Raw genomic sequence first — 20,701 nt, forward strand, 5'->3', positions numbered from 1 at the left:
ACTAGCATCAATCTCTTTTACTTGATTAATACTATACAGTGTATTCGGAAAGTGTTCAGACCCCTAAAATGCGTTAAAAAAATATTTTCCTCATCAATCTACACACAATACCCCATAATGACAAAGCAAAAACAGATGTTTACAGAAATAACTTATTTACATATTCAGACCCTTTGCTATGAGACTCGAAATTGAGCTCAGGTGCTTCTTGTTTCCATTGATGATCTTTGAGATGTTTCTACAGCTTGATTGGAATCGACCTGAAGTAAATTCAGTTGATTGGATATGATTTGGAAAGGCACATACCTGTCTATATAATGTCCTACAGTTGACAGTGCGTGTCAGAGCAAAAACCAAGCAATGAGGTTGAAGGAATTGTCCCTAAAGCTCCGAGACAGGATTGTGTCGAGGCACAGATCTGGGGAAGGGTACCAAAACATTTCTGCAACATTGAAGGTCCCCAAGACCACAGTGGCCTCCATCATTCTTAAATGGAAGAAGTTTGGAACCCACAAGACTCTTCCTGGAGCTGGCTGCCTGACCTAACTAAGTAATCGGGGAAGAAGGGCTTTTGGTCAGGGAGGTGACCAAGAACCCGGTGGTCACTCAAAGAGCTCCAGAGTTCGCCTGTGGAGATTGGAGAACCTTCCAGAAGGGAATCCATCTCTGCAATACTCATATCAGGCTTTTATGGTAGAGTGGACAGACGGAAGCCACTCCTCAGTAAAAAGGCACATGACAGGCCGCTTGGAGTTTGCCAAAAGGCACCTAAAGGACTTTCGGACCATGAGAAACAAGATTGTCTGGTCTGATTAAACCAAGATTGAACTCTTTGGCCTGAATGCCAAGTGTTAAATCTGGAGGAAACCTGGCAACATCCCTACGGTGAAGCATGGTGGTGGCAGCATCATGCTGTGGGGATATTTTTCAGTGGCAAGGACCACTAGACTAGTCAGGATGAAGGCAAAGATGAACGGAGAAAAGTACAGAGAGATCCTTGATGAAAACCTGCTCCAGAGCGCTCAAAACCTCAGACTGGGGTGAAGGTTCACCTTCCAACAGGACACAACCCTAATCACACAGCCAACACAATGCAGGAGTGGCTTCGGGACAAGTCTCTTAATGTCCTTGAGTGGCCCAGCCAGAGCCTGGACTTGAGGAGACCTGAACATAGCTGTGAAGCAATGCTCCCCATCCAACCTGACAGAGCATGAGGATCTGCAGAGAGGAATGGCAGAAACTCCCCAAATACATGTGTGCCAAGCTTGTAACGTCATACCCAAGAAGACTTGATGCTGTAATCACTGCCAAAGGTACTTCAACAAAGTCCTGAGTAAAGTGTCTGAATACTTATGTAAATGTGTTATTTCCGTTTTTTATTTTTAATACATTTGCACCATTTTCTTGTGAGTTTTGTAATTATGGGGTATTGTGTGTAGATTGATGAGAGAAAGAACTATTTCATTAATTTTAGAATAAGGCTGTAACTTAACAAAATGTGGAAAAATTGAAAGGGTCTGAATACTTTCCAAATGCAAAGTACATTATACACCAATCAAATGAGATACTGCATGTTGATGAGACTTACCTCATATTACCTATTTTATTAATTGCTTCCAATCTATACTCTTAGAAAATAGTTCCTAAAGGGTTCCTAAAGGGTTCTTTGGCTGTCCCCATAGAAAAACAAGTTTTTGGTTCCAGGTAAAACCCTTTTGGGTTCCATGTTGAAAGCAAAAGGAAAGGGGGTGGAAAGTTAAAACATGGAAAGGGTTCTACATGGAACCAAAAATGGTTCTTCAAAAGGCTCTCCTATGGGTACAGCGAATCACTTTTTTAGATTCTAGATAGCACCTTAGAACATTATTTGCTTTGATTTAAATTGTCACCCCATGGCCCCGACTCCCAGCTCCCTTATCCTAAAGAAATCACAGTACCTCATAACCAAGGCCATGCGGATTACAATGGGTTTCATAATTCTGGGTGGGCTCCCAGGTGCTGAAATGCAGATCCCTCGGTTTTCACCCAAGGTGGCTCTCAATGCTGAAAAGAGCTAATATGTGTAAATCTTTGTGATGATGGGTAGGTTTAGGTTTAGAGTGTGTAGTCTTAGAGTGATTATCTTAATTTACCGAGGTTAGCTAGCCAGCTATTTGTCGTCCTTAACGTAGGTGACTCTGCTAGCTAGCCAACAGCTAGCCAACGCTAGCCAACGTCTTCTGTATAGAACTCAACTACCCGGTCGCATTCACAGGTTGTATCACATTTTCACTTCATTTCATTACAGTACAACGGTTTGATTTGTTTGATCGTAGCTAGCTACTTAGCTAGCTACATAGCCGTCTTTGTATCAAAGATAATTGTGTAGTCTAGAGCGATTTTCTAGGTTCGCTAGCCATCTATTGTCGTTCTTTTAACGCAACGTAACGTAAACAACACTGCTAGCTAGCCTGCTAGCCCCCGAATAGCAACACTGCAGAAACTATTACACTCAACGGAACGACTTGATTAGTGTAGTGTCAACAACGCACCCACTGCCAGCTGGCCTACTTCAGCAGTACTGTATCATTTTAATCATTTTAGTCAATAAGATTCTTGCTACGTAGCTTAACTTTCTGAACATTCGAGACGTGTAGTCCACTTGTCATTCCAATCTCCTTTGCATTAGCGTAGCCTCTTCTGTAGCCTGTCAACTATGTGTCTGTTTATCCCTGTTCTCTCCTCTCTGCACAGACCATACAAACGCTCCTCACCGCGTGGCCGCGGCCACCCTACTCTGGTGGTCCCAGCGCGCACGACCCACGTGGAGTTCCAGGTCTCCGGTAGCCTCTGGAACTGCCAATCTGCGGTCAACAAGGCAGAGTTCATCTCAGCCTATGCCTCCCTCCAGTCCCTCGACTTCTTGGCACTGACGGAAACATGGATCACCACAGACAACACTGCTACTCCTCCTGCTCTCTCTTCGTCCGCCCACGTGTTCTCGCACACCCCGAGAGCGTCTGGTCAGCGGGGTGGTGGCACCGGGATCCTCATCTCTCCCAAGTGGTCATTCTCTCTTTCTCCCCTTACCCATCTGTCTATCGCCTCCTTTGAATTCCATGCTGTCACAGTTACTAGCCCTTTCAAGCTTAACATCCTTATCATTTATCGCCCTCCAGGTTCCCTCGGAGAGTTCATCAATGAGCTTGATGCCTTGATAAGCTCCTTTCCTGAGGACGGCTCACCTCTCACAGTTCTGGGCGACTTTAACCTCCCCACGTCTACCTTTGACTCTTTCCTCTCTGCCTCCTTCTTTCCACTCCTCTCCTCTTTTGACCTCACCCTCTCACCTTCCCCCCTACTCACAAGGCAGGCAATACGCTCGACCTCATCTTTACTAGATGCTGTTCTTCCACTAACCTCACTGCAACTCCCCTCCAAGTCTCCGACCACTGCCTTGTATCCTTTTCCCTCTCGCTCTCATCCAACACCTCCCACACTGCCCCTACTCGGATGGTATCGCGCCGTCCCAACCTTCGCTCTCTCTCCCCCGCTACTCTCTCCTCTTCCATCCTATCATCTCTTCCCTCCGCTCAAACCTTCTCCCACCTATCTCCTGATTCTGCCTCCTCAACCCTCCTCTCCTCCCTCTCTGCATCCCTTGACTCTCTATGTCCCCTATCCTCCAGGCCGGCTCGGTCCTCCCCTCCCGCTCCGTGGCTCGATGACTCATTGCGAGCTCACAGAACAAGGCTCCGGGCAGCCGAGCGGAAATGGAGGAAAACTCGCCTCCCTGCGGACCTGGCATCCTTTCACTCCCTCCTCTCTACATTTTCCTCCTCTGTCTCTGCTGCTAAAGCCACTTTCTACCACGCTAAATTCCAAGCATCTGCCTCTAACCCTAGGAAGCTCTTTGCCACCTTCTCCTCCCTCCTGAATCCTCCGCCCCCTCCCCCCCCTCCTCCCTCTCTGCAGATGACTTCGTCAACCATTTTGAAAAGAAGGTCGACGACATCCGATCCTCGTTTGCTAAGTCAAACGACACCGCTGGTTCTGCTCACACTGCCCTACCCTGTGCTCTGACCTCTTTCTCCCCTCTCTCTCCAGATGAAATCTCGCGTCTTGTGACGGCCGGCCGCCCAACAACCTGCCCGCTTGACCCTATCCCCTCCTCTCTTCTCCAGACCATTTCCGGAGACCTTCTCCCTTACCTCACCTCGCTCATCAACTCATCCCTGACCGTTGGCTACGTCCCTTCCGTCTTCAAGAGAGCGAGAGTTGCACCCCTTCTGAAAAAACCTACACTCGATCCCTCCGATGTCAACAATTACAGACCAGTATCCCTTCTTTCTTTTCTCTCCAAAACTCTTGAACGTGCCGTCCTTGGCCAGCTCTCCCGCTATCTCTCTCTGAATGACCTTCTTGATCCAAATCAGTCAGGTTTCAAGACTAGTCATTCAACTGAGACTGCTCTCCTCTGTATCACGGAGGCGCTCCGCACTGCTAAAGCTAACTCTCTCTCCTCTGCTCTCATCCTTCTAGATCTATCGGCTGCCTTCGATACTGTGAACCATCAGATCCTCCTCTCCACCCTCTCCGAGTTGGGCATCTCCGGCGCGGCCCACGCTTGGATTGCGTCCTACCTGACAGGTCGCTCCTACCAGGTGGCGTGGCGAGAATCTGTCTCCTCACCACGCGCTCTCACCACTGGTGTCCCCCAGGGCTCTGTTCTTGGCCCTCTCCTATTCTCGCTATACACCAAGTCACTTGGCTCTGTCATAACCTCACATGGTCTCTCTTATCATTGCTATGCAGACGACACACAATTAATCTTCTCCTTTCCCCCTTCTGATGACCAGGTGGCGAATCGCATCTCTGCATGTCTGGCAGACATATCAGTGTGGATGACGGATCACCACCTCAAGCTGAACCTCGGCAAGACGGAGCTGCTCTTCCTCCCGGGGAAGGACTGCCCGTTCCATGATCTCGCCATCACGGTCGACAACTCCATTGTGTCCTCCTCCCAGAGCGCCAAGAACCTTGGCGTGATCCTGGACAACACCCTGTCGTTCTCAACTAACATCAAGGCGGTGGCCCGTTCCTGTAGGTTCATGCTCTACAACATCCGCAGAGTACGACCCTGCCTCACACAGGAAGCGGCGCAGGTCCTAATCCAGGCACTTGTCATCTCCCGTCTGGATTACTGCAACTCGCTGTTGGCTGGGCTCCCTGCCTGTGCCATTAAACCCCTTCAACTCATCCAGAACGCCGCAGCCCGTCTGGTGTTCAACCTTCCCAAGTTCTCTCACGTCACCCCGCTCCTCCGTTCTCTCCACTGGCTTCCAGTTGAAGCTCGCATCCGCTACAAGACCATGGTGCTTGCCTACGGAGCTGTGAGGGGAACGGCACCTCAGTACCTCCAGGCTCTGATCAGGCCCTACACCCAAACAAGGGCACTGCGTTCATCCACCTCTGGCCTGCTCGCCTCCCTACCACTGAGGAAGTACAGCTCGCGCTCAGCCCAGTCAAAACTGTTCGCTGCCCTGGCCCCCCAATGGTGGAACAAACTCCCTCACGACGCCAGGACAGCGGAGTCAATCACCACCTTCCGGAGACACCTGAAACCCCACCTCTTTAAGGAATACCTAGGATAGGTTAAGTAATCCCTCTCACCCCACCCCCCCTAAGTTTTAGATGCACTATTGTTAAGTGATTGTCCCACTGGATGTCATAAGGTGAATGCACCAATTTGTAAGTCGCTCTGGATAAGAGCGTCTGCTAAATGACTTAAATGTAAATGTAATGGGTAAAATGGAGGCAGTTTGCTGACCCTCGAGAGAGGCCCAAAAAAACAGAGCACCAAACCACTTTGTCATATCATTGTTGTATCTTTGTGGCATGAACTTGAATCTTAGGCCCACCGTGAATTATTCAGACATTGGCTTTTCCATGTGGGTAAGGGGTGAGGTTGGGACAGGCTATTATTGGAGCATCATAAGATGCAATATAGTACAGATGTAGGATCTTACATTTGACCAGTATTGTTGTAGCAAAATGATCCTGCAGCAACAGGATTTGAATGTTTAGTCCATAATGATGGTTAGGCTATTAGCTGGACAGAAGTAGGCTAAATGAAAAAAGTAATACTGTTAATATAACCCTATTTTAGTGCAGGTTTTCAGTGAATGTATTTAAATCACAAAGCTCATCTGCATTTCCTGCATCAAATAAAAATTCAACAAAAGAGTGATCAAATTAAATCCTACACCTGTTTGGTTTACAGTATTGTTTTCTATATGAGTTTGCTACTATGTGAGAAGATGGTCTGGATTATAGTCAACTCAGGGCCCTCCTTTGTCTTTGAAGAAAATAGGTTTTAAAGGGGTAGAGTATGGAAAGTGTCGTTAAGGCCTGTGGGCTGAGGGCAGAGTTGACGACAACAACTGTGTCCTCACAAGCACCACCAGAATGACACACCAAGAAGACCTTGAAGGAGGCAACCATTGGCATGTCATGAAAGGATCATTGAACAAGGGGCCAGTGGTATTTTTGCAGGGCCTTTGGGTAGAGATCTTCAGGCAATGTGGCATTAATGGGAGTGATTCCAAGCAATATTCCTATTCCCGCTCTGCCCCCAGGGAAAGTAGAGCTATTCCGTGTTTGTTTCCAGGCTTGCTGAGATTTCACCCAAGTTAAAAGATTCTGACATGTGGGTACCTCAACAAGACTGTAATGTGCCAGTGCCACAGGCTGAATAAGTCTTAAGACAGTGAAGAGGCTGCTCCCAAAACAAACCAGCAACGACATAGGGATAAACACATCTATATTCATGGAGAGGAAAGTAGACAATAGATTAATCTGTGTGCTCTCTTAGTAAACAAGAAACTGCAAGTTGTTCGTAGACTTATCTCGCAAGATTCAAATTACATAACACAGAAGTCCATTTCCATTGAGAGGATTCTAGTCTGCTTTCATCAGACTGGTAAAAAAATAAAATAATAGGTTGTGTTTTTTTAAGCATTCTAATGTTGCTGTGGGATATATAAAATAAGTTCAGCTCTATCCCTTTCACAGTACTTCAACCTGCAGTGTGTGTGTGTGAATTGTGAACCCTTTACTTTTGAACAGGAGAGATGGAGTAGAGGGCAGGAGCATTGATTTCCTGATAAATGACTAAGGCCAAGATCTTTCCCTCACATCTTTTCATCTTGGCAACCAGACAAGACTGGACAAACCTCTGGAACCAAACACCATCAGAAAGCTATAGAGGTGTAGACTGAAGGTGCCCTTATAGGCTGGTTTAAAGCCAGTTGTTCTTGTTGAGTGATATAGGTTTAGGATTAGTGGTATGTTGTATGTTGTATCAGCATTTCCATGGTTACGTCTCAAAGTGCATAAGTAGCTCAACTTGCTCATCCATTTGAGTATCTATCTAAGTGGTTCCAAGGCAGGCCCGGCGCCGTGAAGGTGCAAAAGGAATTGGAATATTGTGCCCCCTCAGTTTTGTATCCCTATCACGTTTGAGGTAAGACCCAGATGCAGACCATGTCGAATTAACAACAGTTTATTAATCCAAAGGGGGAAGGCAAAAGACAGGTCAAGGCAGGCAGGTGTCAATAATCCAGATAGGTGGGGCAAAGGTACAGGACGGCAGGCTCAGGGTCAGGGCAGGGCAGAAAGGTCAAAACTAGAAAACAGGAACAATCGAGAGACAGGAACTGAAGGAAAACCGCTAGTCGGCTTGACGAAACAAAACGAACTGGCAACAGACAAACAGAGAACACAGGTATAAATACACAGGTGATAATGGGGAAGATGGGCAACACCTGGAAGGGGGTGGAGACAATCACAAAGACAGGTGAAACAGATCAGGGCATAACAGTCCCACAATCTGCCATCTCCGTCATGCCCAACCGATTTGTTGTGTATGCTTCATTCATGCAACTTCCTTGCATGCATCATACGTCATACACATTTTACCAGTTGATAAAACACATTTGGATTGGCCTTCACAGTAGAAGGGCAGGGTTAATTTGACCGTTTAGGTTTACTTTCAAAGTTACATACTACAGAAAAAAAAAGTTTCACTGCGCAGCTGGATGGAATTGAGCTAATCTTAACAATTAGGTAGGTAGCTGATACAATGATGGATATTAGAAAGTGGCTTAGCCAGGGCACAACGGCAGCATCAGATCAAAGTGGCGGGAAGGGAGAGAAGCATGCCACAGAGGCCAAGGTCGCTGAGCCGACGCTAATCACCGATGCCAAGGCTGTCGAGCCCAGCAGAAAATTCACCTGCGCAACCGTGTTGCAGCCTGGTGATATAGGAGGTAACCAACCCGAGGAGGGGCCTGCAGCCGCCAAGACTGAACCTAGCAGCAGCACCGCCAGGATATTACAAGCACTGATGCCTCCGTTAGTGCCTGACGACCTCGGTGATGAGGAAACAGCGCAGGTTTGTTTGGGGAAATACCCCCCGCCTGTACTGTGGGAGAAAACGGGCATTTTGTAGCATGTGGTTCAAAGGCAGAGAGTGGCTGGAATATTCCTGCAATGCAGATGCAGCTTTCTGCTATCCTTGTAGAAAATGTAACATTGTCTCCAATGCTAACACCGATAAGGCATTCACCGAAATTGGATATAATAACTGGAGACATGCCATTGATAGCAACAAGGGACTGGGGAGGCACTGATAAAGCAATGGGCATTTGAAATGCATGGTATTTTGGACAGAAAGACAAGCAAGGAATGCACAGGAAGTGGAGATTTCAACACTTGTGTGAATTCTGCACAGCTTCCATGAAATTGTATGTGTTTGTCATCAATTGTGGACTTTCTTGCTGTCGACAAGCTTCCTCTCAGGGGAACTTTGGATGTGATGGATGCAGGAGGGGAGGGAGGGGTGGACTAATACTGGCAATGTTAGATTATACGCTCAGGAAAGACAAGGAACTTTGCTAGTGCCTTAAGTACAATTCCCCGCAATGCCACATACACATCTCAAGACATCCAGAACGAAATAATTGGGCTCATGAGTGAAGTAGTCACAGAGGAAATTGTGAAGGAAGTAGGGGAGTCATGGTACACGCTTAAAGTGGATGGGACTAAAGACCCAACCGGGTGCGAGAACATTTCAATTGTACTCCGTTACGTGGGCGAAAACAAACGTGTTTGTGAATGGCAACGAGTAAAGAATGTGATGCTTTATCGCTGACTAACTTGGTCCTGTCAGAGCTAACAAATATTGGCCTTAGCACCAAGAAGATTCTTAGTCAATGTTATGATGGGACCGGTGTGATGTCTGGTAAACATGGGGGCATGCAAAAGGTAGTGCAGGACAACCTGAATCGAGAAGCGCTGTGTGTGCATTGCTTTAACCACAGGCTGCATTTAGTCATAGTGCACACTATGTCCTCTGAGGGTGCGCTGGATTACTTTTTGAATGTGTGTAATTCCCTTTACAAGTTTCTCAAGAAACCAACTGTGGCTGCGCAATATACATAAGATAAACTGAAACGGCTGCTTGAGCAGCGCTGGACTGGTCATCTGGCCACGGTGAGTGTTGTTATGAAATCTCTGGACAACATTACCCAAGCTGTTTCTGAGCCGAGTTTCAGATTCATTGCCCCCCCCCTAAAAATGAAGCAACTGATCTATACACTGACATCCGACGCCCACAATTCCATGGAAAAACTGCGACGTGACAGTGAGTTTGATGAGTTATGGGAGAAATACAATCACATGGATACCCCCGCTCCAAGCAAACCGCAAAGAGTAAGAAGAGTAATCTGAAAGAATGTGGTCGAAACATCAATGAGCCAGCAAGAAGAGGATAATGCACTCTGGATGCTGTACTGGGAGAAATGTCAGCACGATTTAACGAAGAAAACAGCCAACTTGTTGAGGCCCTGTGTGCCTCGCACCCAGAGAATGAAACCTTTATGGATGTGGAAAAGGTGAAACCACTGCTGGACTTAATCTCAGGAGACTTTGAGGAAACTGAGTTTACTGTAGCATGCCAGTTTATACAGAATGAAATTGCCCAACCTGGAGAAGAAAAATGGACTACGCAGAGCATTTTGGATAGATACTCCGGGCCTCTAACAGCGATTCCTACTGTGATGTTGGCATTGAAGCTGGGATTAACATTTGGAGTATCGACGACAACTGGCGAGAACTCTTTTTCAACGTTGAAAAACGTATTCGGTGAGCACAGATGGAGCATGTGGCAGGAGGAAAGCGCAGCTGATTCAACTGGCATTTGAGAGGGATCTTACAAGCAAATTCCGTGGGGAGTGGAACGAGAGACTGCGGAGGAGGTTCAACACAGCATTTAAGGTGGCTGCAGCTCTTTTGAATCTGGGTAAGAACAGGCAGCCTGGATGGGCTTGTGTTGTTTTGTTATTTGCTAGCTTTTGGAAATCGGAAATAGGTAATAGGTGTAGACGTGATTTTCTTTATTAGTGTTGCTGCCATGTCTACTGCTTGATTTCTGTGATGTGATTGGAAATGTTTGGTTTATAACATAATCAGATTGTTTTTAATGTTGTTTTCTATGGTAGAAGAGGTGCTTTGCATTTCATTGATGAGGGTGGGCAGACCTTGACCAATGGTTGAGTAACGATGTAGCTATAGTGTTGCCATAAACAACTTGTTGCTGTGGAATACTAATTTATTACAGTAACTGCATTGATGGGTATTGTACATAACTTGCCCCCTAAGTCATTTCTGATGCCCCTCTTGCCAAGTTAATCCTGCCACTGCGCCTGTTCCAAGGGCAATGTAGTTCGTTTTCTTTCTGACAAGGATGTGTTCAACTTTTCAAAACAATACTGTAGGGTTGTTTTAGGGCATTGCGAGTGTGATTGAAAGGGAATCCCCACTAGGAAGTCAAACTTTGGGAAAGTGTTGTGTGTGCATTCCAAAACATGGACCCAGTTTCTAGCCATGTCAATACAAATTGACAGTTTATTCGATTCATATGATAATGGACGGTGGTGGAAAAAGTACTCAATTGTCATACTTGAGTAAAAGTAAAGACACCTTCATAGAAAATGACTGAAGTAAAAGTCAAAAAGTAAAATATTAAATGTCAAAGTATTTGGTCTTAAATAAACTTAAGTATCAAAAGTCAATGTAATTGGTCAAATATACTTAAGTATCAAAAGTAAAAGTGTAAATCATTTCAAATTCCTTTTATTAAGCAAACCAGTTGGCACCATTTTTTTGTTTTTGTTTTTAATTTACAGACAGCAAGAGGCACACTCCAACACTCAGACATCATTTACATACAAAGCATGTGTGTTTAGTAACTCTGTCAGATCAGCGGCAGTACAGATGATCAGGGGTGTTCTTGTCACGTTCTGACCTTAGTTCCTTTGTTTTGTCTTTTGTTTTAGTATGGTTGGGTGGGTTGTCTATGTTAGTTTGTCTATGATTTTCTATTTCTGTGTTTGGCCTGGTATGGTTCTCAATCAGAGGCAGCTGTCAATCGTTGTCCCTGATTGAGAACCATATTTAGGTAGCCTGTTTTCCATTGTGTTTTGTGGGTGGTTATTTTCTGTTTAGTGTTGTACCTTACAGGACTGTTCGTTGGTTGTTTATTATTTGGTTTCAGTGTTCATTAAAATATTTTAAATATGAACACTTACCATTCTGCACCTTGGTCCTCCTCTCCTTCCCCAGATGATAAACGTTACAGTTCTCTTGGTAAATATGTGAATTGAACCATTTTCCTGTCCTGCTAAGCATTTAAAATGTAACTACACAGTAAAATCACCCGTGGTAAATTCACGGTGTCAAAAGTGATCAACTCCCATAGAGTTGTTTTAGCAACTGGCAGTGCCAAATGACCCATGGAGTCAGTGCTGATAACTGGTGTTAATTGCTAAGGTGTACAATTTTACTCTACTGGTGTAGACTTTCACTCAGTCAGTGTAAACATCACAACCCCACCCATAAATTCAGTTTCTGCGTTCAAATGTCTTCTTTTCTCGACACCATTGTTGGTTCAACAAAATCCTAATGTGTTCCCCACAAAGGTGAGTTTTAAACAACTATTTAACTGATATTATTTAGCATTTTGATACATGGTTGTCAGACTGCAGTGTAACATAAATAGTCTAACGGTTTTGATTGTGTGTGTGTGTGTGTGTGTGTGTGTGCAGCTAATGTTAGAGTTGCTAGCTAACTAGCTCACCCCTCTCTTTTGCAGTTAGTCTGCTCCACGGTTCCATGGACGCGTCTCATTTCAGCACCAAGCTTTTTCGCCTCATGCTAGTTTGTTCTCTTTATTTCGGCTGCTTACTATATATTGAGGACTAATCTGATTAAGGTGAGTTAATCAGAAAGCGTCAAATATGTGACGGTGAAGCAAAAAATGTACGTTTGTAAAATCATTCTTCAATTCCCTTGGCATCAAATCGATTTTTCATTGCTTCACTTTTTTTTACAGCTAATAGAGAGCATACTGGGGGAAAAAGCCTGGTGGAGAGGTTGTCATCAAGGAATACCCCAAAACTAAAAGCCTGACTGACCTGACCAGAAGAAAGATGATCAACGTTCTTGTTTCCGGCGATGACGGAGACTCATGGGTAAGTGTAAAGGAAAGATTCCAAATAAAAATAGTTGAGTGTTACTTGCTCCCATATCTGCTGAATGTTAAAAATGACTTCTGTATCAGTATCTCAGTCACATAATTGGTTAAGCTACTGCTGACCATCCACTGCTATTGGTAGAAGATTTATCTTGTATCAAACTCGATGGGCATGATACTGATTTAAAAAATCACTCCTGATATTTAGCTGACTGTGGACCAGTGCTGCTTGTGGAGATTCTGATTGCTGCCTAAACATAACATTATATTTCTGTCAGGACATCAGCACCGCGCAGTGTGAGAGAAACTTTTGCACAAGGCATTGTGTCGTTGTTCCCATACCTGAATGATCCCTACATCACAAATTGATATGCAAGTATACATTACAACTGCGTTTAATTAGTCTGGTACAGTATCTGAGCAAATGGGACTTGGTTAATTGTTTTTTCTTTCAAGATTAGTAACCATGTTCATTTTCTTAAGGAACATTATTACGACCCTAATAGTGGAGAAGGGTACCTCTCGTATAGAATCAAAACCATTCAGAGGAATTTGGCTTCATCAGAGAAACGGCCCACTCAACTATACTCTGGAGTGCCAACTGTTGAGAGGGAGCCCAGTCCATCCACTTTGGCTACCCTGAGTGACGACCAGTGCTGAGAGGCTAGGAAATTGACCTTTGAGTACAGGAAGAAGATGACTCACGACCCGGGTAAATGCTCCACCATCCTAACCGAATTTCCACACTTTCTGGATGTGAAGGGCTTGGTAAGACTTTTTGAATTAAAACAGTTTCAAATCGTATAAATTGCATTTAAGCTCTAGATGTCAATTTAGGTTGGCCAGTAATAGTCGTTCAAATAATGTGTGGGCTGGTGATTTACTCAGACTCTGTTTTGGAGGTTAAAGTGGAATGTTTTTGTCTTATTTGTTTCAGATTGACCAGGATTTTATGCTGCTGTTTGGAGAGGGAACATCAGACAAGTTTTTGGAGAGGTGGCCAACTACATTCAAGCAAAATACCATCATGCTAAGCAAGACCCTAAGCAAGGCCACTCAGGGAGCTGAACTTCAGGAGCTGATCCAGATGGCAGAATCTGCAGTTGATGAGGGAGCTGACACGAATGCTGATGGTTAAATGATCATAATTTCTCATTTATATTGCAAATAACTCTGAAATGTTAATATCACTGATGAAATTTACAATTTTTGTTTAGGATGGGACGATGAACTTTCGTCCATCCTTCTCCTGCTCCAATTGATTCTTCCTTCATCACAAGGCTGAAAAGGACCAGGCAAGATGTCTGCATCCCAAACTGAACAGCATCTTGTGATATTCCAAAAGGTTTGTATTGGCATTCTTATAATATATGCCATTTAGCAGACGCTTCTTGGACAGTGCTGGAGCCGTTATAATGAACTAATTATGGTGTTCGTTTTTGTCGTCTTCAGGCAGGAACCAGTATCCAGGAGCACCTTGATGTGATTAACCAGAGCCGCCAACCATGTCGAGACCAGGAAGAGCAGCATCCACGCTTACTTCTTCCTCCCGGACAAGCTAGCCTTGCCGTGCAAGTCAACGAGCGCTCTTGGTGCCTTCGATGAGCTTTTCAAGACTCACTTTGTTTTTGGTACGGCTTACAATACAATGCTGCGCAACATGTACACCTTCATACAGACAGCATATACAACATAGACATTGGGAAGGTTAAGGAGACTCCGAGGGTTGCTGAGATCAGAACTAAACTCCTGTACTAACGCTGATTAAGTTCTAATGATATGTTTTGTTTGCCATGCTAGTCATGGAAGTACCAACTTTTTCGTGAGGCATCTCAAGTTGATGCATGGATTGTTCCCTGGTAGAACTCGTAGACTAACATGTGGTCAAGCAGATTGTTGTCGGGGATTTGGTACATTTTCAGGAAGCAGTTGAGAAGTGCACATTCCGGAGACTCAGATTTTGTTAAACACTAACTTTGATGCTAATACAGCCATTGATAGTTAGCCAAATAATGCTAATTTCCCTTCAAATTCTAGTTGTAACCATGTTGTACCAATATCTAACAAAAACACACTTGATATGTGTACGTCTGCTATTGCACAGCTGCAGGTGTTGGTCAGATGACTGTAAATAGTTTTGTATCTTCCATGGAAGAAGCAGTTCAAGAGATACAGGGTCAAGCTAAAGTGTCTGCTCTTACACGTATATCTTCAAAAGACACAGAAACAGTCTTTTCAGGATATTGAAAATCCTTGCACATTGTTGAATTCGGTATCAAAACGAAGTGCTTATTTCATACAAAAATTAAGAACAGTTCAACCAGTTGAGAAAGTCCTTGGTGTTAGATTTGACAATAGAAGAAACAACACTACTGGAACTTATGATCAAATAGTCATAACTTATACATTTTCTGACGTTCCAATTCTCCCGACATTGCAGTCAATTTTGAAGAACCCAAACACAAGTGACATGTTTAACTTGGGGCACAATTTTAAAGATGGACTATATATGAAGAGACATATTTACATTTACATTTAAGTCATTTAGCAGACGCTCTTATCCAGAGCGACTTACAAATATAGGGCGTATACATGGCAGTATCGTCAAAGTAACTGGAGATAATCTTGGTACACATTGCCTGTTTGATTTTGTGGAATCTTTTGGTGCTAGTTTTTGTTGACGTTTTTGCCTCACTGAGAAAGTGGATTTTCAAACTGTTGCCCTCATGAGTGACTTTATGAACAAAACACATGCACTCAGACCATTGTCAAACTTTTCAGTCAAACCCAAACACTACCTCATGTGTACGGTGTGAAGCATGCTTACTTATTGAACTCTCTGCAGTACTTCAATATGGCAGACACTTTTTTCGTTGATATAATGCATGACATTTTAGAAGGAGTTGCACAATTTGAGGTAAAACTTGTCTTACAGTAAGAGGATAAATACTGGCATCTACTTCTGTTACTACTACTACACATTGTAAATATTGACTATCTGTCTGAAGCAGTTAATTGCTGAACATCATAGGCTTTTCAAGTATCTGTTTCCTGACAGAAATCTGTTTACCGAAACACCACTTCATGATACAATATCCTCATTGTATAAGGAATATTGGGCCCATTCTTCACTCGTGTATGCGCTACAAGGCAAAACAGAATTTCTTTAAAAAAGCAATTGTAGAGTTTTAAGAATGTCACTATGAACTTAGCCAAGGAACACCAAAATCACATGGCATATAATTGGGAAACGTTCAGCCAGGATAGACTAGCTTCAGATCAAGGCTCAAGGCTGAAAGAAGGCCATGAGATCGCTGCCAAGTTGATTGTCTCAGTGCGCACAAATGTTTTGTCAGTTAAATGGGTAAAGCCCCATGGTATAGAATATAGTCTTGATTTGGTCATATGTGGTGAAGTAGCCATTGAAATGCCAGTATTTTACAAGATTACGGTTATTGTTCTTAAAGAGGAAAATGTTGTTTTGGGTTGGGTCAGCTCTTGAAGCATTATGTTTTGATCATTTGCATGCATTTACAGTTGTTCTGAAGCAAAGTCCACCATGCAAGGTATTTCATGTAAATGACATCGTGTACCACAAACCTTTTCATTTGCTCATGTCATATGGAGTAATGGATTTTCTTGACTACATTGTCCCCTACTGTGACTTGATAACAGTTTAAGCCAGGGCTGAGAGTTACAGATAGGTTGTGAGAAACATATTTGAATGTTGAAACAGCTTTGCTTGAGTTTATTGTGAAATTCCAAGTGCTTTTACAAAATATAATTTCCATTTACATGGGGGAAGAGTAAATAAATTAACACTGAAGAATAAACACATTGTTACTCTAATGGGAGTCACCCTAGATCAACACTAGTGAGTGTCACTATAACACTCAAAGTGTTGATTACCTCTTTGTGTTACATTTTATCAAGGCCGGTCAGTGTACTGCAGTGTTAACTTTTTGCACTCTTCAGTGTTAAATCAACACTAGAAATGTAACACTTTGATCAGTGTGCTTTTTACTCTGTGCAGAGTGGGACCATATGTACTCACTGACAGTCTTAAATGTAACACTTCAGGTGTGGATTTAACCCTTTCACATTTACTGTGTAGTACTTTTAGGTGTCAGGGAACATGTATGGAGTAAAAAGTACATGATTTTCTTTAGGAATGTAGTAAAGTAAAAGTTGTCAAAATATAAGTACAGATACCCCCCAAAAATGACTTAAGTAGTACTTTAAAGTATTTTTGCTTGACTTCTTTACACTACTGATAATGGAGGAAGCGAGGAAACCTTTCTTTTTGAAAATCTGAACACAAAACATTCACCACAGGATGTATCAAAGAAACAAATGAGTTAAAAATGAAATAGAACATGAAGGAAACCATAAAACTATTACATTTTGTCAAATGGAATGACTGTGCCAGTTAAACAAGCAAGCTCGCCTCCCACACGGCGTCCATTGAGCCATCAAAGAAGAGAGGGGAAAGAAAACATGGATTGAGTGTGGATTGTTTATGGATCGGGGAAAAGCACAGGCAGGGGGTGAGCTGAGCAAAAACATGCATGGCACCATCCGATTCCATGATGCATTCAGATGCTCCCCGTGACTGACTGACATGCACATGCACATGCATTCACACGGCATGTCTCTCTCTCCACACATTCTGATCCAACGCAGGGGACCTCTCTTCCCTTTAACATTTTTCATTGTCAGTTGGTTTAACGAAATATACAAATTAAGTTTTGCCCTCTGGGGGAGCTTGCCCATTCTCCATCTGCCCAGGGTGCACTTGTTACATTTTGGATGTTAAAAAATATGTAATGAAAAGAAGAAACCACGTGTTCAAGGGATGGCTGCCAAAAGGAGTTTTAACATTATGCAGTTAACCTCCTTATTGAATGTAATGATGCTTTCCTCAACTTCCCCCTCAGCATCTTATATTCTCTTAGAAAAAAAGGATTCCAAAAGGGTTCTTCAACTATCCCTGTAGGAGAACCCTTTTGGTTCCAGGGAGAATTATTTTGGGTTCCACATAGAACCATCTGTGGAAAGGGTCCTACATGGAACCCAAAAGGGTTCTATCTGGAACCAAAAATGTTTCTTCAAAGGGTTCTCCTATATGGACAGCAGAAGAACACTTAGGTTCAGATAGTTCCTTTTCTAAGAGTGTACAAGCACAACACATTCATTTTCATTAGTGGGCACTTTGCGGATCACTGCTCTGACACACCTGGGTCTCCTTATGGCCTGTTAGAGAGTCTATGGACAGCACTCTGACAATGCTGCCCTCATTCCTCAGGTGCTCTGGGACACACACACACACACACACACACACACACACACACACACACACACACACACACACACACACACACACACACACACACACACACACACACACACACACACACACACACACACACACACACACACACACACACACACACACACACACACACACACACAAAGAGCATCATAGCCCGCCGTGTATCTATGGACAGCACTCTGACAATGCTGCCCTCATTCCTCAGGTGCTCTGGGACACACACACACACACACACACACACACACACACACACACACACACACACACACACACACACACACACACACACACACACACACACACACACACACACACACACACACACACACACACACACACACACACACACACACACACAAAGAGCATCACAGCCCGGCGTGTATTTATGGACAGCACTCTGACAATGCTGCCCTGACAATGCTACCTCTCAGCTTCCCTATCAAATCTGAAAATTTCAAGCAATCTTAAATTAAATGATAAAATATACAGACTACAAATTCAAATAGGCTTTTGACCAAATTACCATATGACCACATATTCACCCTGCACACTCTAATTGACAGACAAACAAAACAAAACCAAGGCAAAGGATTCTTGTGCTTTGTTGATTTAAAAAAATCTTCAGAGTCAATTTGGCATGAGGGTCTGCTATACAAATTGACGGAAAGTGGTGTTTGGGGAAAAACATGTAAACATTTCTTTCCACAGGGCCGGGGATGAGATAGTGGGGCTTAAGCTGCATCCCTCTCTTCAAAATATATATCAACAAATTGGCGAGGGCACTTGAACAGTCTGCAGAACCCGGCCTCACCATACTAGAATTTGAAGTCAAATATCTACTGTTTGCTGATGATCTGGTGCTTCTGTCCCCAACCAAGGAGGGCCAGCAGCACCTAGATCTTCTGCAGAGATACTGTCAGTCCTGGGCAGTGACAGTAAATTTCAGTAAGACATCAAATTACAGAAATACTCATCATAAAGATTGTTGAAAAATACAAGTTCAAACATAGGATTAAAGATAAACGTCTTGTTAATCCAGCCGTTGTGTCAGATTTCAAAAAGGCTTTACGGCGAAAGCACACCACGTGATTATGTTATGTCAGCGCCTAGCCACAGAAAACCATACAGACATTTTCCAACCAAGGAGAGGTGTCACAAAAGTCAGAAATGGCGTTAAAATGAATCACTTACCTTTGATGATCTTCATCTGGTGGCACTCCCAGGTCTCCATGTTAGACAATAAATGTTTGTTTTGTTCAATAATGTCTCTCTCTATGTCCAAAAACCTTCATAGAAACATGTCAAATGATGTTTAAAATGAATCCTCAGGTTGCTTTTGTCATAAACAATCAATAATATTTCAACCGGACAAAAGCTTCGTCAATAGAAAAGGAGAAACAAGAAAGGCGCGCTCCCGATCACGCGCTGGACTCATGTCTGGAAATGTCCACTGTCCACTCATTGAAAGTGCTGTATCTCCCTCATTTTTCAGAGTAAAAGCCTGAAATAATGCCTATAGACTGGCCACATGTAGAAGAAGCCATAGAGATTGTGCACTGGGTCCCAAGTCTGGATAGGCTTTCAATGGAAAAACAGCCTTTTAAAATAATAGTGCTTCCTGGATGGATTTTCCTCAGATTCTCGCCTGCCATATCAGTTCTGATATACTCACAGACATTATTTTAACAGTTTTGGAAAATTTAGAGTGTTCTATCCTAATCTACTAATTACAGTGGGGCAAAAAAGTATTTAGTCAGCCACCAATTGTGCAAGTTCTCCCACTTAAAAAGATGAGGCCTGTAATTTTCATCATAGGTACACCTCAACTATGACAGACAAAATGAGTTTAAAAAATCCAGAAAATCACATTGTAGGATTTTTAATGAATTTATTTGCAAATGATGGTGGAAAATAAGTATCCGGTCAATAACAAAAGTTTATCTCAATACTTTGTTATATACCCTTTGTTGGCAATGACAGAGATCAAACGTTTTATGTAAGTCTTCACAAGGTTTTCACACACTGTTGCTGGTATTTTGGCCCATTCCTCCATGCAGATTTCCTCTAGAGCAGTGATGTTTTGGGGCTGTTGCTGGGCAACAAGGACTTTCAACTCCCTCCAAAGATGTTCTATGGGGTTGAGATCTGGAGACTGGCTAGGCCACTCCAGGACCTTGAAATGCTTCTTACGAAGCCACTCCTTTGTTGCCTGGGCGGTGTGTTTGGGATCATTGTCATGCTGAAAGACCCAGCCAAGTTTCATCTTCAATGCCCTTGCTGATGGAAGGAGGTTTTCATTCAAAATCTCACGATACATGGTCGCATTCATTCTTTCCTTTACACGGATCAGTCGTCCTGGTCCCTTTGCAGAAAAACAGCCCCAAAGCATGATGTTTCCACCCCCATGCTTCACAGTAGGTATGGTGTTCTTTGGATGCAACTCAGCATTCTTTGTCCTCCAAACACGACGAGTTTAGTTTTTACCAAAATGTTCTATTTTGGTTTCATCTGACCATATGACATTCTCCCAATCTTCTTCTGGATCATCCAAATGCTCTCTATCAAACTTCAGACGGGCCTGGACATGTACTGGCTTAAGCAGGGGGACACGTCTGGCACTGCAGGATTTGAGTCCCTGGCGGCGTAGTGTGTTACTGATGGTAGGCTTTGTTACTTTGGTCCCAGCTCTCTGCAAGTCATTCACTAGGTCCCCCCGTGTGGTTCTGGGATTTTTGCTCACCGTTCTTGTGATCATTTTGACCCCACGGGGTGAGATCTTGCGTGGAGCCCCATAT

General features: G+C 43.6%; 2 long non-coding RNA genes across 2 annotated transcripts; both read left to right on the forward strand.

The window, feature by feature from the left end:
- The first annotated feature begins 10,258 nt into the window (after window positions 1–10,258).
- On the forward strand, window positions 10,259–13,063 carry LOC124000887. The gene is made up of 4 exons (XR_006832681.1): window positions 10,259–10,342; window positions 12,194–12,313; window positions 12,434–12,572; window positions 12,853–13,063. It is a non-coding gene; the product is annotated as an uncharacterized LOC124000887 (long non-coding RNA).
- Window positions 13,064–13,079: 16 nt separating this feature from the next.
- LOC124000888 lies at window positions 13,080–16,385 on the forward strand. Its single transcript, XR_006832682.1, has 4 exons — window positions 13,080–13,342; window positions 13,512–13,707; window positions 13,792–13,919; window positions 14,027–16,385. It is a non-coding gene; the product is annotated as an uncharacterized LOC124000888 (long non-coding RNA).
- Window positions 16,386–20,701: the final 4,316 nt, after the last annotated feature.

The sequence above is a fragment of the Oncorhynchus gorbuscha genome, linkage group LG16 (genome assembly GCF_021184085.1).
Source record: "Oncorhynchus gorbuscha isolate QuinsamMale2020 ecotype Even-year linkage group LG16, OgorEven_v1.0, whole genome shotgun sequence".
In the NCBI taxonomy this organism is placed as follows: Eukaryota; Metazoa; Chordata; class Actinopteri; order Salmoniformes; family Salmonidae; genus Oncorhynchus; species Oncorhynchus gorbuscha.